This window comes from Uloborus diversus, chromosome 4 (genome assembly GCF_026930045.1).
Source record: "Uloborus diversus isolate 005 chromosome 4, Udiv.v.3.1, whole genome shotgun sequence".
In the NCBI taxonomy this organism is placed as follows: domain Eukaryota; kingdom Metazoa; phylum Arthropoda; class Arachnida; order Araneae; family Uloboridae; genus Uloborus; species Uloborus diversus.
In genome coordinates, this window is record NC_072734.1 from 101,821,586 (window position 1) to 101,834,299 (window position 12,714).

The 12,714-nt window shown below is 32.3% G+C and overlaps 1 long non-coding RNA gene across 1 annotated transcript; it reads right to left on the reverse strand.

Annotated features, from left to right (window-relative positions):
- Nucleotides 1-5,145: 5,145 nt before the first annotated feature.
- On the reverse strand, nt 5,146-8,229 carry LOC129221606 (uncharacterized). Its single transcript, XR_008580530.1, has 4 exons — nt 7,877-8,229; nt 5,818-5,929; nt 5,612-5,694; nt 5,146-5,246 (listed from the first exon to the last, which is right to left on the reverse strand). It is a non-coding gene; the product is annotated as an uncharacterized LOC129221606 (long non-coding RNA).
- Nucleotides 8,230-12,714: the final 4,485 nt, after the last annotated feature.

Sequence of the window (12,714 nt, forward strand, 5' to 3'; positions counted from 1 at the left end):
TGGCTACGCCAATGTTACAAGGACTTTATTTCTTGATAGCTGAAAAATTCAAACTGCAGTGAATGATGCTAGCAGATCATTATCATTATTAGACAAACTGTTTTTTGCTAAGCAATTTTCATCTGTTGCAGAGAACCCTCAGTTTTTTTGAATTTAATGTGGCTTATGTTTAGGCGAGCCAGATTTTTGTACTGTTAAACCGAAACATCGAAAAACTCCCCCCTCCCCTCTTCAGCATAGCAAGTATTCAAAAGGGTAGGGATTTGTTCATGAACAAACGAGTCAAAAAGAATGAATTCTTAAAATAAACAGATCCGTTCGTTCACTAAAAAGTGAACAACCATTCCTTTGAACGGTGAGCATTTGGAAAATTTTACTGATGCATTTGTGATAAAATCACATTTTAATCGCGAAAATACATTCATCTTTAATTTTTTAACGGGTAATCAATTTCAAATTTCCTTTTTCTCAATGCAGTACAATATCTTCTTTTCGAACCTTTTTACTTTCTGCGTTATTCATCATTTTTCTTTAACCATTGCAGTTAATTTGCTATTTTCCAATGTAGTATTCATTAGTAATGTTTTGTGTAACTGGTTTGGGCTACTAACAAAAAGTTTGGACATTCCACTTCTTGTCCCACGCACTTGCTAAAATCCTTCTCACGCTTTCTGTCACCAAAGTTATTTCTAAAAATACTTTTTATCACTTTTCTGGTGATCATTTTATCTTCTATAACATTCCTATCAACTACATTCTATATTGATTTTACTTTATTTTTAGCTTGCTTAGGCGATTTTCAAGTCGCTTATTTTACATTCAGTAGCCAGGGATTTTTAATAAAGATTGTATAATTAGTTCCCCATTTAAAAAAGTGTTGCCTTTTTTCTTCTGTTCCCATCAGTACTGTGGAATAATTTTGAAGTTCTCTAATATTTAGGTGAGTACCTTTTTTTAAAATTAAGTTCTTCGGTACTGCGGCTGCGCTACCGATGCATTTCTTGTTACTTTTTTCGTTTCAGGAACTGAGAAATGACTTACAAAAAAATAGAGACGTACTGAGTGGCACTTTGACCGAGTAGCCAAGTACCGAGTACACGACTTAGTACCGAGTTACCGAGTACTCGTCCTTTCACTACTCGGCCGAGTTACCAAGTACCAATTATGTTTTAAGAAGAACCAGCGACACACATGTGATGAATTTTGAAATTATTGGAATAGTAGTATAGACCTTCTTGTCCATATAATAGTTTTTAAAACTAAATTCCTGCTGAAATTTAATTACGCATTATATAAACAATTTTGTTTTTGTCAAAAATTTTGCAAAACATTATTTTTAAAATTAAAAATAAATAAATAAAAGGTATGATTAATCAAGTTGGAATTAAAACAAATTACAGTAAAATCCATCTAATGCGGACATTAACAGGACAATTTTTTTTGTCCGCAATAGAGAGGTGTCCGCAGGACAGGGGTTTAATAATGTTATTTGCACTGGAACTGGGAAATTAAAAATTGTCTGCATAAGAGGGGAATCCGTTAGGAGGGGCTTCACTGTAAACCAATCAATTATAGTTTTAGTCCGCCAAACATAAATAAATTTTAAAAGCAGATAAAACAAATGTGCAGGAACACTGCAGACACGTGTTTCTGCCCCCCTCCCCCCATTGCAAGGAACGTCTTTTTCAGTCATAACATGTGAGCTAAAGAATGTAAAGACATTTGACAAAAAAATCCGACTTTTGTCGGATGCCTTTAAATCTACGAGCTCCCATTTAGTGCATTGAAAAAGGAATTTCTTGTAACGCCAAAAGACGTCTCTGCAGTGTTTCTGCACTGTGCTTTTAACGTTATTATTTCCTTTTATTTTTTAAGCAAAGGTATTTTTATATTTTTTATAACTATTTTTTGTTTGTAGCAAAAATCTATTTTTAATATAAAAATTCCATATTTTCTATACTTACCTTTTTTGCTTAATTTTTAATAAATAAGTTTTATTAACTTCTGGGACATTAAAATAAAGATTTATTCCATTGAAGCATTACAAACTTCATTATTCTCAAAATTTAAATTTGACTTATAAATTTTAATTGTAAATGATTGCAGAATATAGTGCTTGCTCTTTTTTTATTGATTTTAGTATCTGTCTTGGACAATATTCAATTTTTTGCAACTACTCGGTATTGGCCGAGCACCAAGTACTCGGCAAATTGGCCAGATACCGAGTACTCGGTACGCCTCTAAAAAAAATTATAATTGCTTTATACATCTAAACCTGAATAAAAATTTTTGATCAATTTTTCATAGGCATTTTTTATTACTTTAAAATAATTTTAGTTATTTTCTCTTCAAAGAATATTACTGATCTAATGAAACATTTCGAGTCTAAGTGAATATGTTGTGCTGAGAGATTATCTGCAACTTTTTCAAATGTACGAAGTAGTTCAAATGAACGAGTTGAATGAACGATCCTCTGATGTGTGTGTGAACAGATCATTAAAAAGAATGACATTGCCCACCCCTGGTTGATTTTTAGAGGGTGGTTCATTCTCAATGCTATGAATAAATGTTTACTAATTCTAAGGATAAATCAGGGGTAATAAATAATATATGACACAATCAGATACATTTAAATATTTTAGTTCCTACACGTTAATATTTTTAAGTTACTTTAGTAGGAAGGAAAACTTTGAGGAATAAAAATTTGAACAGCATTTACACATTCTTTGCATTGGCCAGGACTGTTTTAGAAAGTCTTTTTTGTTTTAAATCTCGCTGTGAAAATTCCTCACAAGCTAATCCAATATTAATTTTACAAGTCAACTTTACCTCAGAGCAAGACTAACTTAAGTCCACAATCGCTACTTTATAGGAAAAAGAAGGAACATTTGTCTCTGGATCATGCAAAGGATAAGGGGTGCGCTCTTTTAATACTGGTAAATAATTACAGTGGATTTTTTTTTTAGAATTACATTTGCATGACTCGATATGGACTAGGATTATACATACAATGCAGAAAATCGCAATTTATAGACTCGTGTCAGTCTGCCTCTGAGGTACAGAAATGAGTTTTTGGACTTTTTCGGTCATCTGTAATCAAATTTATCTTTTTCCGCGACGTGAAGCGATTTTGTTTGAAAACTGGGACTGTCATGGTCAAACCAGGACGTCTGGCAAGCGTACTTATATTCTACAATTTCACCATCGAATAATGACTTCACCTTCCAAAATGTCTACGGCATAATAGATTTTTCTGTATGATGCAGTGTTACATTTTGTTGCTTTTATATTTTTCTTAAATCTTATGATAATACCATCAACCTTAATTTTAAAACTCATATATTATTGCTTATTACAAGAAAAAGAAAGGATGTTTTTCTCATAGCATGAGTATTGGAAAATAAATATTCATTGAAATCTGTTTATTGAAAACTAGTATTACATTTGTTTTTATGAATCATAAGGCAATCAAATGTAAAAATAGTACATGTCTGTATCATTGTATTGTTTAATAAAAATATTTGTTTGTATTTAATGAATTTATTTTTTCCATTTAAATCCATATTCACTTTAAAACAGCTTAGGCTGATACCACAAGAAGTTATGATTCATTAAGTTTGCTTCAGATATTGAACCAAAAGTGAAAACATATAAAATGCATTAAATTTGAACCGGAACAAAAGAGCTTAACTTTAAATTTACATTAATGTCATACTAAGTACTGGTTTCATTTCAATGTATATTGTGACTCTGATAAGTTTAAGCTTGACCTTGATAATGTTTATATTCTTTTGGGATATCAAGGAAGGGTAATTGGCACTAAATTGAGTTGGGTTGCTTTTGTAGAAGTTTCTCAAAAGTATTCCAACCCAAATCCGTGCAGCAATTACACGTCCCTTTTTCATTGAAGTTCCCAAAAAGAAGTAGTCAAGGTCAAGCTTGCATTTATCAGAGCCACGCTATAATATTTTCTTTCTCAACACCAACTTTTTAATTCATTTTATAACTTTTGATACTGGACCCAAAATTTATGATTTTTTGTATCATGATTTAATTTTTAATTGCATTAATTGACAATTTAACTGCTACATTACAGATTCATCATTTACACAGATTACACATTTATTTATTATTATTAAGCTCAGCGTTTTCGATTTGAAAATTTTAATGTACTGAAAAAGGGTGGATAGGGCGGTTTTTCCCAGGGTGGACAAAATCTGACAACCTTGCCTTTCGGTGGTATTCCGCATAGCTTTGAACCCGACATTTCTTTGAAAAAACTTCTCAAGATACCATTTAAGGACTTGATTCATAGCATATTATAGGATTCTAATAGAGAATTTTATTAGTTTATATTGATTGTTTTCAGTTGTAAGACGTGAATTTTTTGATAAGTTGACCAAAAGTTTAAAAAGATGTGATATATGGAAATTCACTGTATAATATTGTTTACATTTTGTTTCACTAGCTGTGAAACTAGCTATCAGACGAGTGACCGAAGCAATGGTTCGGTCACTCGTCTGGTCAGTGCTAATTCTACATTAGCTACCAGTTTGTTTGGCACTCTAGGCTTCCTTAAGAAGTTTTCCACCTCCAGCTCACTCTCTTCCTATGCCAGGCTGATGAGTGCTAATAAGCACAAAACTGCAGTCCTCGGCTGGAATTGACTGAGCTGGCGGTGTATTTCACGTATTTCCGCCTAAACCCTGGCTATAGGGCGGTAAGTTACTGAAAAGTATATATGGACTTTCAATATTTTACCCCGCCAGGGAGAACAACATAGTGGCATGTTCTAAGTATGAAACCTCTCACTACAGCAAATCATGGATTATACAAAGTATAGTTTTACCATATGGACACATCAAGCCATTGTTGAGTACATATAGATTATTGTGTGTGTGTTGTAATTTTTTATTTTACTTTATCCTGGTAAACTTTGCTTCTTTACTAGTAAATTGATAAAAATTACCCTCTTATCCATACTATTCAGTACTTACTAGTAATCAGACTGCCTATTGTTTGGGAGGAAAACTTTTTGATACTTAAAATACATATTACTCATTAGTCTTAAAAACAATTTTGAATGTTCAACAGTTTGTATAAAAAATAACTGACACATTCAAATAAAATGTAATTTTATTTAAAAAAAAATCCATTGCTTTTATGAAAATCGGCCTTCTTGTGTGCAAAATTTTTCGCTATGCCAATGAATCTGATGGGATGTTAGCCACTTCAACTGTGATAACCTAGAAATATATGTTGCATGCAAATCCTTCTTGTTTGAGTATGAAAGGTTTTTTAAAAAAGATCAAGTTCTGCATCAATTTCCACACTACCTTAAAGTGGCATCCAGACTGGAGCATCATAAAACAGATTCTGAACATGACCTAAGATCAAAATCACTCTAGTGGGGATGCCACTTTGGAGATATGATGCAATAAGCGCATTACCCCTTTTTGCAGAAGCAAGGCGGGTTCCCCAGGAGGTATATTTCCATCACAGAAAAAAAAAGCTCTTTGCTACTATTTTTAAAATGTCATTAAGAATTGATGGTGTAATAATCATTTACAAAAGTTGTTAGACAGTTCTAACTAATTTGAAAATTTTATACCAGGTATGTATCCAATGAAGGTGTAAGAATTGGAACATTTCTCCATTTATAAATGTTCATCCATCTGAAAATGCAGCAGGAAACTAAAAAATACAAAATTGTGTTTGGAAAATCAATAATTTTATGTAAGGAAATTACACAAATATTTTATTTACTTTGAAAAATAAAAAATCATTTATAAACAGAAAAGATATTAAAAGTAATACCTCTAGTGTGATACTTTAATGTCCAAAAGAAAAACATTTACTTGAATTGACTGGTTCTCAAAAATATTCATGGGTGCAAGCCTTCATTGAGTTAGCACACTTTGTCCTTTGCCTAATATTTTAAATAAAAGAAATGAATAAAATTGTAGAAAAGTTATCAAAATTCAACATTTAACAAAAAAAAAAAGAAAATTAATTTGAATTCTGAAATTTTGAATTCAAATTATGTTTTTCGCAATCACGAACTGAGACAGGACCCTACTCATTGGAGTTATTGTTTCTAGAAACGGCTCATGTCCCCCCCCCCCCCAAGCCTGCCTCTCCTCCTGGGCGGTTACTTGTGCATAGTTGTGTGTGTGCGTAGACCTGTGTGTATGCACGAGTGTGTGAGTGTATGTGTGTGAAGTCGTGTATGTGTGTGTGTGAACGTGCGTGTGTAGGACATGGACGCCTCCGACCATGAGAAGCGGATAGCTCAAAACCGGAGCAGCCGCGCCGCGCCGCCAGCAGAGGACGGTGGGTGGTGGTGCTGCAAAGGCTTCTGGTCCAAGTTGAAAAAGGCACGAACACCAAAAACGGTCAAATGAGAACAATAAGCAATCGTGATTGCTCAAAAAAAACACAAATAAGCAATTGTTGAAAATGCAAGAATATTAATGAACAACAAATGAGCTATTTTCGGAAAAAATGTCCTGTTCGTAATGCTGGAGAATCAAAAATCAAGATACTACGGATAAAAGCAAGAGATCCTTAAAGAGGCACAACAATTTTGTATCGAGATAAAAAAAAAACTACGTTTTGTTACAAAAATTAGAATTGTTTACAAGACATTTAAAAATATATGAATAATTTTCCACATTACAGTAAAATCTCAATAACTCAATATTCCTTTATCTCGAAGTTTTCATCAGATACCAAACTTTTGAGACTATTGTGAAAATTCCCCATAACTCGAACTACCAACAACTCGAACGTTTTAGCCCATGGGACTTCGAGTTATCGAGAGTTGACTGTATTTCTTAACAAAGAATTAGTCTACATATCTTCTGTTTCAAACACAAGTGACATTTCAATGAGGCATGGTCATGAAAATGCTTCATTAATAGATCAAAATATAAATGGAATCTTTCCTGCACTCAGAGTTATATTTTTACTTTCATAACTTAAAATCGTATCTATTTAAAAACAGGATTTTTAAAGAAATTTTTAAATTTGATTAACGAGACTACTGTACTGTACATTGGTTGAAATGCACTTCTTAATTTCACTTCAACAGCTTTGTCAAAAATGTTTGTATTCTCCGTGGGCCCTCACACCGAACATAGCCTAACAGTAAAGCAGACCTGTAGGTACTCAGAAAAGTAATTTTGCATTAAAGGTGCACTGCTTGGCATTCAATTTATGGTACGAGATTTGGCGAATCACATAATATGTATACAGTATAGAAAATATGTTTAATCATCCAATGATAAATATAGAATGATAAGTGTTCCTCATCTATTCAGCAGGAAATTACTAAGATTTAAAAGATATAAATATGGCACAGCTCCAAAGACTAGTTTTAATCATTAAAATTTTGTACAGTATTTATATTACTTGACAAATATCACATGAATTTACAATTAATATACCTGAATCAATGGAATGCATGAGCTGTATTTGAATGTTGAAAATTTATTTAACCTGAGAACTAATGTTCGAGGATGAAGGAAATAAGAATGAATTCAGGTAATTGCAGGACTAGTAGAATAAACCTTTGTATTCAACAAGAGAAAATAACTTATAGTTTTTTTGCACTTGGTGGTATAGTTTTTTTTTTTTTTTTTTTTGTACTAATAGTGAGACAAGTTTACAACATTATTTTTTTATACTCAAAGCTAAAAAATAAATAACTGAAAAAAAAATTAATGGTTTGTTTATAAAAATTCCATTATTTGATTTTTTTAACGGGAATAAATGAAAATTCAAGAAATATTATACATATCACTCAACTTTTCATGGGCAAAACTGATGTAAACATAACGACTATAAAGTGTAGATTAATGACGAAATAACTTACGATGCTTCAGCAGCTCGAGGCATAAAATTTGTATTCCTCTTTTTTACAAGATGGCTGGCACAAAAAGAAAGAAAAAGTTGACACAGCATCACTTTTCAGTACTCTTTTTTAGTCCGATAAAATCCTTGTGGTCATACATGGCCGTCGTGACAACCTTGAATATCGTGATTTGACATTGACAACCGATTTATTTTTTTAGCTCTGTAGTTGAATGTGGAAGGATATAGAGGGATATTTCCTGCTCCTTGCATTCTTCTTTATCATCATTATTCGTTCATCTACACGCACAACAGCTTGTTAGCATTTTTCTTCACGAAAAAACCTAATTTCGACAGCTTACGCCACGCTCCCAATACCATTAACATTACCATGTGCGTTTGTTTTGCATAAGGAGCCGTATCCGCGGTGTTCTTCTTCTCGGCGTGAAAGTATCCCATTGTTTTTTATAATAATTTCTGCAAGTATACGAGGTATGGTTTAAAATTGTATGCTCTCTAAATTTTTTAAGACTCTTTCTTTGTGTTTGTAGCCCTTTTATTTATTTATTCATTTATTAATTTTTATTTATCTAGAATCCCATCTCCTCCTCTTCTCTACTTCAACTCAAGCAGCAGACATCTCAGCTCAGTTTAAGACGTTCTCATTAATTAACTGTAACTTCAGTTGGGTTAAACAGATGTAAACAAAGTCACGAAAAGCCATGCGACTTGTACTGAAGGTACGAATCATTTTCCACGTTTGAAAATCTCACAGAATTAAAAATGTTTCTGCTTAATAAAACTTTTCATTTTACTTTCGTTTAAATATCGTAACCGGTGTAAAAATCGGTTACCGGTGTTATGTCTGTTAAATTTTTTTCACCTATTTGAAATTGTTACTCGCTTAAATTTTTCCCATTTATCAAGTAATGTGTTTATTGGGAGGTGGAGGGAAAGCATATATCTCCTTCTATTTCTTTTCGAAACTGATCTGCAGGCCAAAACTCTTTTCATTCAAAATTTGTTATACTAAGGTTTTGTTGTTTTTGGTAACTATACCATGAACAGTATTCAAATACCTAAGTAAGGTATCTGTACAATGTTTTTGAAAATAGGGGAGGGGGGGGGGGGTTGGTAGCTTGCGGCAGTGATCAGTAGTTAACATACTCATTACTCTATCTGCTATTATTTTGACGTTGGAATTCGTTTGCCATCAGTTGAAATCAATTTTTGACCAAATGCAGATGTCCAGTCAAAATATGTATTGAATGGATTTCTGTATTTAGGACAAGATAGTACGAGATCTAATGATAAAAGCTTCAGTAAGACCGTTGTAAATCCTGTAGTTGAACCTTTTAAAAATATGGGAGGTAGAAAAATATGTTCCCCCCCCCCCCCTTTATTGAAGTTTGCAGATGCTTAAAAACAAAGAGACTCAGCTAAGTTGAAATAATAACTTTTTTTTCCCACTGCAGTAAAACACAACATAGCCCTAACATAGTATATTAAAATAAAAAATCCAGCAGAGTACACTCTTGTAGCAATTGAATTTGAGTCTAGTGAACAGAAGATTCCTCATGCAGTGGAAATTTAAAATAAAATATCCTAACTTGGGGTAGACCTTTTGGACCAAATTTCAAGGAAATACTCCTTGAAAGTATCATCAAACTGCTCTGACTAGTACATATCTTCTTCAATAGACTCAGCAGCCATAAATTCCAGGATTCTGCATTAGGAGAGTATTAAAAGTAGAGGTGGGCATTGTTGTTCTTTTTAATGATCTGTTCATGAGAGGATCACTTTCTTTTGATCCGTTCATTCAACTCGTTCGTTTGAACGATTTCGTTTATGTAAAAAAGTTTTAAGTGATCTCTCCGCACCACATACTCACATACATTTGATATGATTCATTAAATCAATAATATTCTTTGAAGCAAAGTTAACAAAAAATATCTAAAAATAAAAAAATAATGTGTATGAAAATTACATTAAAAAAAAAAACTTTTTCCATGTTTAGATGTAGCAGTTATAGTTCATTTTGTCATATATTTCTCAGTGGCCAAATGGTAAGATATGTTTTCCATTCCAAAAATCTCTGGTTCTATTACAGCATGTCAAAAAGATAAGTTATTAAATTTTTTTCATCTGCAGCACTGTTTATATACAGGGTGACAAGAAATAACTTAAACACACATAATACACCAAAACTTTATTGCTAATGAAAATATTACGACCAAAATAAATATGAATACATTATTTCTTCTTATATATTCTCAAAGTGGCTACCTTTAGGAAGTCTACTCACTTACAGAGCTTTAAACGTGCCATAAAAGTTTTGACTCTGGGCCGCAACTCACTTACTGATATTTCATCCCATCCCTTGCATAAGGATTTCTTTAGGAATGCCAAAGTTTTAGGAAGTTTAGCACACGAGGTTGTCTCCAGCCTTCTTCCATTGTTAAACTGCATCAACAACCCCAATCTAATGGTTTGAGTTGGGATATGTGATAGCAAGAAAATATCACTTGTTTTTGTTGATCAGAGGATAAAATTAGTCAAGAAACATATCGCAAATGCATTTTGAAAGATATTGTCTTAACTTGGTCGCAAAAGTTGTTTGGAAACAAATGAACTTTCCAACAGGGTTCCATGCCTGCACACTGAGCTAAAGGCACTCAAGACTGGTGCAAGACACATTTTCTGGACTTCATTGGATTTCAAGAATTTACACCGTATTCCCCAGATTTGAACCCAATGGATCAAATTTGGATCCCTTTTTGATCCATTTTGGAGAAAAGTGTGTACTAAACCTCATAAACTTTGGCATCTCAAAAGAAATCCTTATGCAAGACATAGGATAATATATCAGTAAGCGAGTTGAGACCCAGAGCCGAAAATTTTGTGACACGTTTAAAGCTTTGCATTAATCTTAAAGGTAGCCACTTTGAAAATTTGTGAATATATTAGACGAAAAAATGTATTCACATTTATTTTGAAGTTTGGTTGTAATATTTTCATTAGCATTAAGGTTATAGTGCATTATGTGTGTCTAAATTATTTCTTGTCACTTTGTACATATAGTATTAGCAATAGACCATGAATAATGAAAAAAGTAACAAGAAATGTATCGGCATCTCAGCCAGAGTACCGGATAACTTAATTTAAAAAAAAAAGACTGACCTAAATATTAGGGAGCTTTAAAATTATTCCAATGAGAATGGAACAAAAAACCGCAAAACTTTTTAGATGGAAAAAAAATTAGACAGTAATAATCCTTATTAAAAATTGGAAGACAACAAGTTAAAAATAAAGCCAAATCAATCTAGATGGTAGTTGATGGGAAAGGGATGTTATAGATCAAAGACAAAAGGATTGCCAGAAAAGTGATAAAAGGAATTTTTAAAAATAATTTTGTGGACAGAAAGCGTGATAAGGATTTAAGCAGGAAGTGGACAGAAAGTGGAATGTCCAAACATTTTGTTAGCAGCCCAAACAAGTTACACAAAACATTACTAATAGATTATTCATTGGAAAATTGCAGATAGTAAAAAGGTTCTAAAGGAATATATTGCATTGTACTGTGAAAAAGGAAATTCGAGATTCATTGAGAGTTAAAAATTTGAAGATGAATGTAACTTTTTAAAAAAATGCAATTTTATCACAAGTGCATCAATGCAATGTTCCAAACTGCTCACCGTTCAAAAGAATGGCCGTTCATTTTTAAATGAATGAACGGATCCGTTCATTTTAAGATTCATTCTTTTTGACCCGTTCGTTCTTGAACGACACATCTCTAATTAAAAGATGGTATTTTTTATTGAATTTATCAGAAAAACTTGAAGAGAAATACATATGGAATAAAAACAAATTTGTTTGCTCTAAGTGCATTTATGCAGGTACAAGGTTCATAAGAATCGCCGCCCCCTGAAAAAAAGAGGATGTTTTTATGTCAAACAATGAAATGTAAAAGTGACAATGCTGTTAATGTTTGCTACAACTGTTGTGTAACTGTACTGTACATGCAAAATTAGAAAAACAAGCTTGTGTACTAATTTGGGCAGATGAATATTTGGATATTTTTTTCCTCCTTTTATAAAAAAAAGTTCATACTAATATAGTTATAATTTTATGTTATTGTTTTCCTTATATGCTTTCTCCGTTTTCCAGAAATTAAGAATGAATTCTATTTTGTGTTTACGAGGTATCCATAAGGTTGCAGCAACTTCATGTTTTAATAAAGCGTCAACACACCTGTTTTCTCAGAGATACATTCATTCTGTCATTGTGAGTATATTTGAAAATTCCAAGTACCTTTTTAATATCTTACATAATTTTTATTGTGTAATGGTTACACATTTGTAGAAGAGATCATACTATAATATTTGAATTATAGGTGAAGTGTGAAAAGTTTTTTTTTTTCGTGAATGATGAACAAATAGTTCACTTTTTGTTAAAGACTATTTCTTAGCTTACATTATCTGTCATAATCTTGTGTTTTACTTCTGGTCTTTAATTATTACCATAAATGAAAATTAAAAATAATTATAAATTTAAGATACAGTCGAACCCTGGTTTAACAAACCTCTATTTAACAAATTTTGCGATTTAGCAAATTTTCCTTTTTCCTCTACTGAAATGAAGGCAAACCCCTGTTTACTGCATAATAAACCCCGAATTAACAAATCATTTTAACCACCAGAAAAAGAACATTTTTTTTTGTTCATTTGAGTTTAGAAATGTTGGATTGATTTCTAAATGATACATCCATCTTTCCGAGGCAGAAAAAAACTTTTATTGGAATCAGCAATTTTTGACAGGCGAGGAAGCAATCAATGAATAGCGATTTTGGTGCAGAAAACA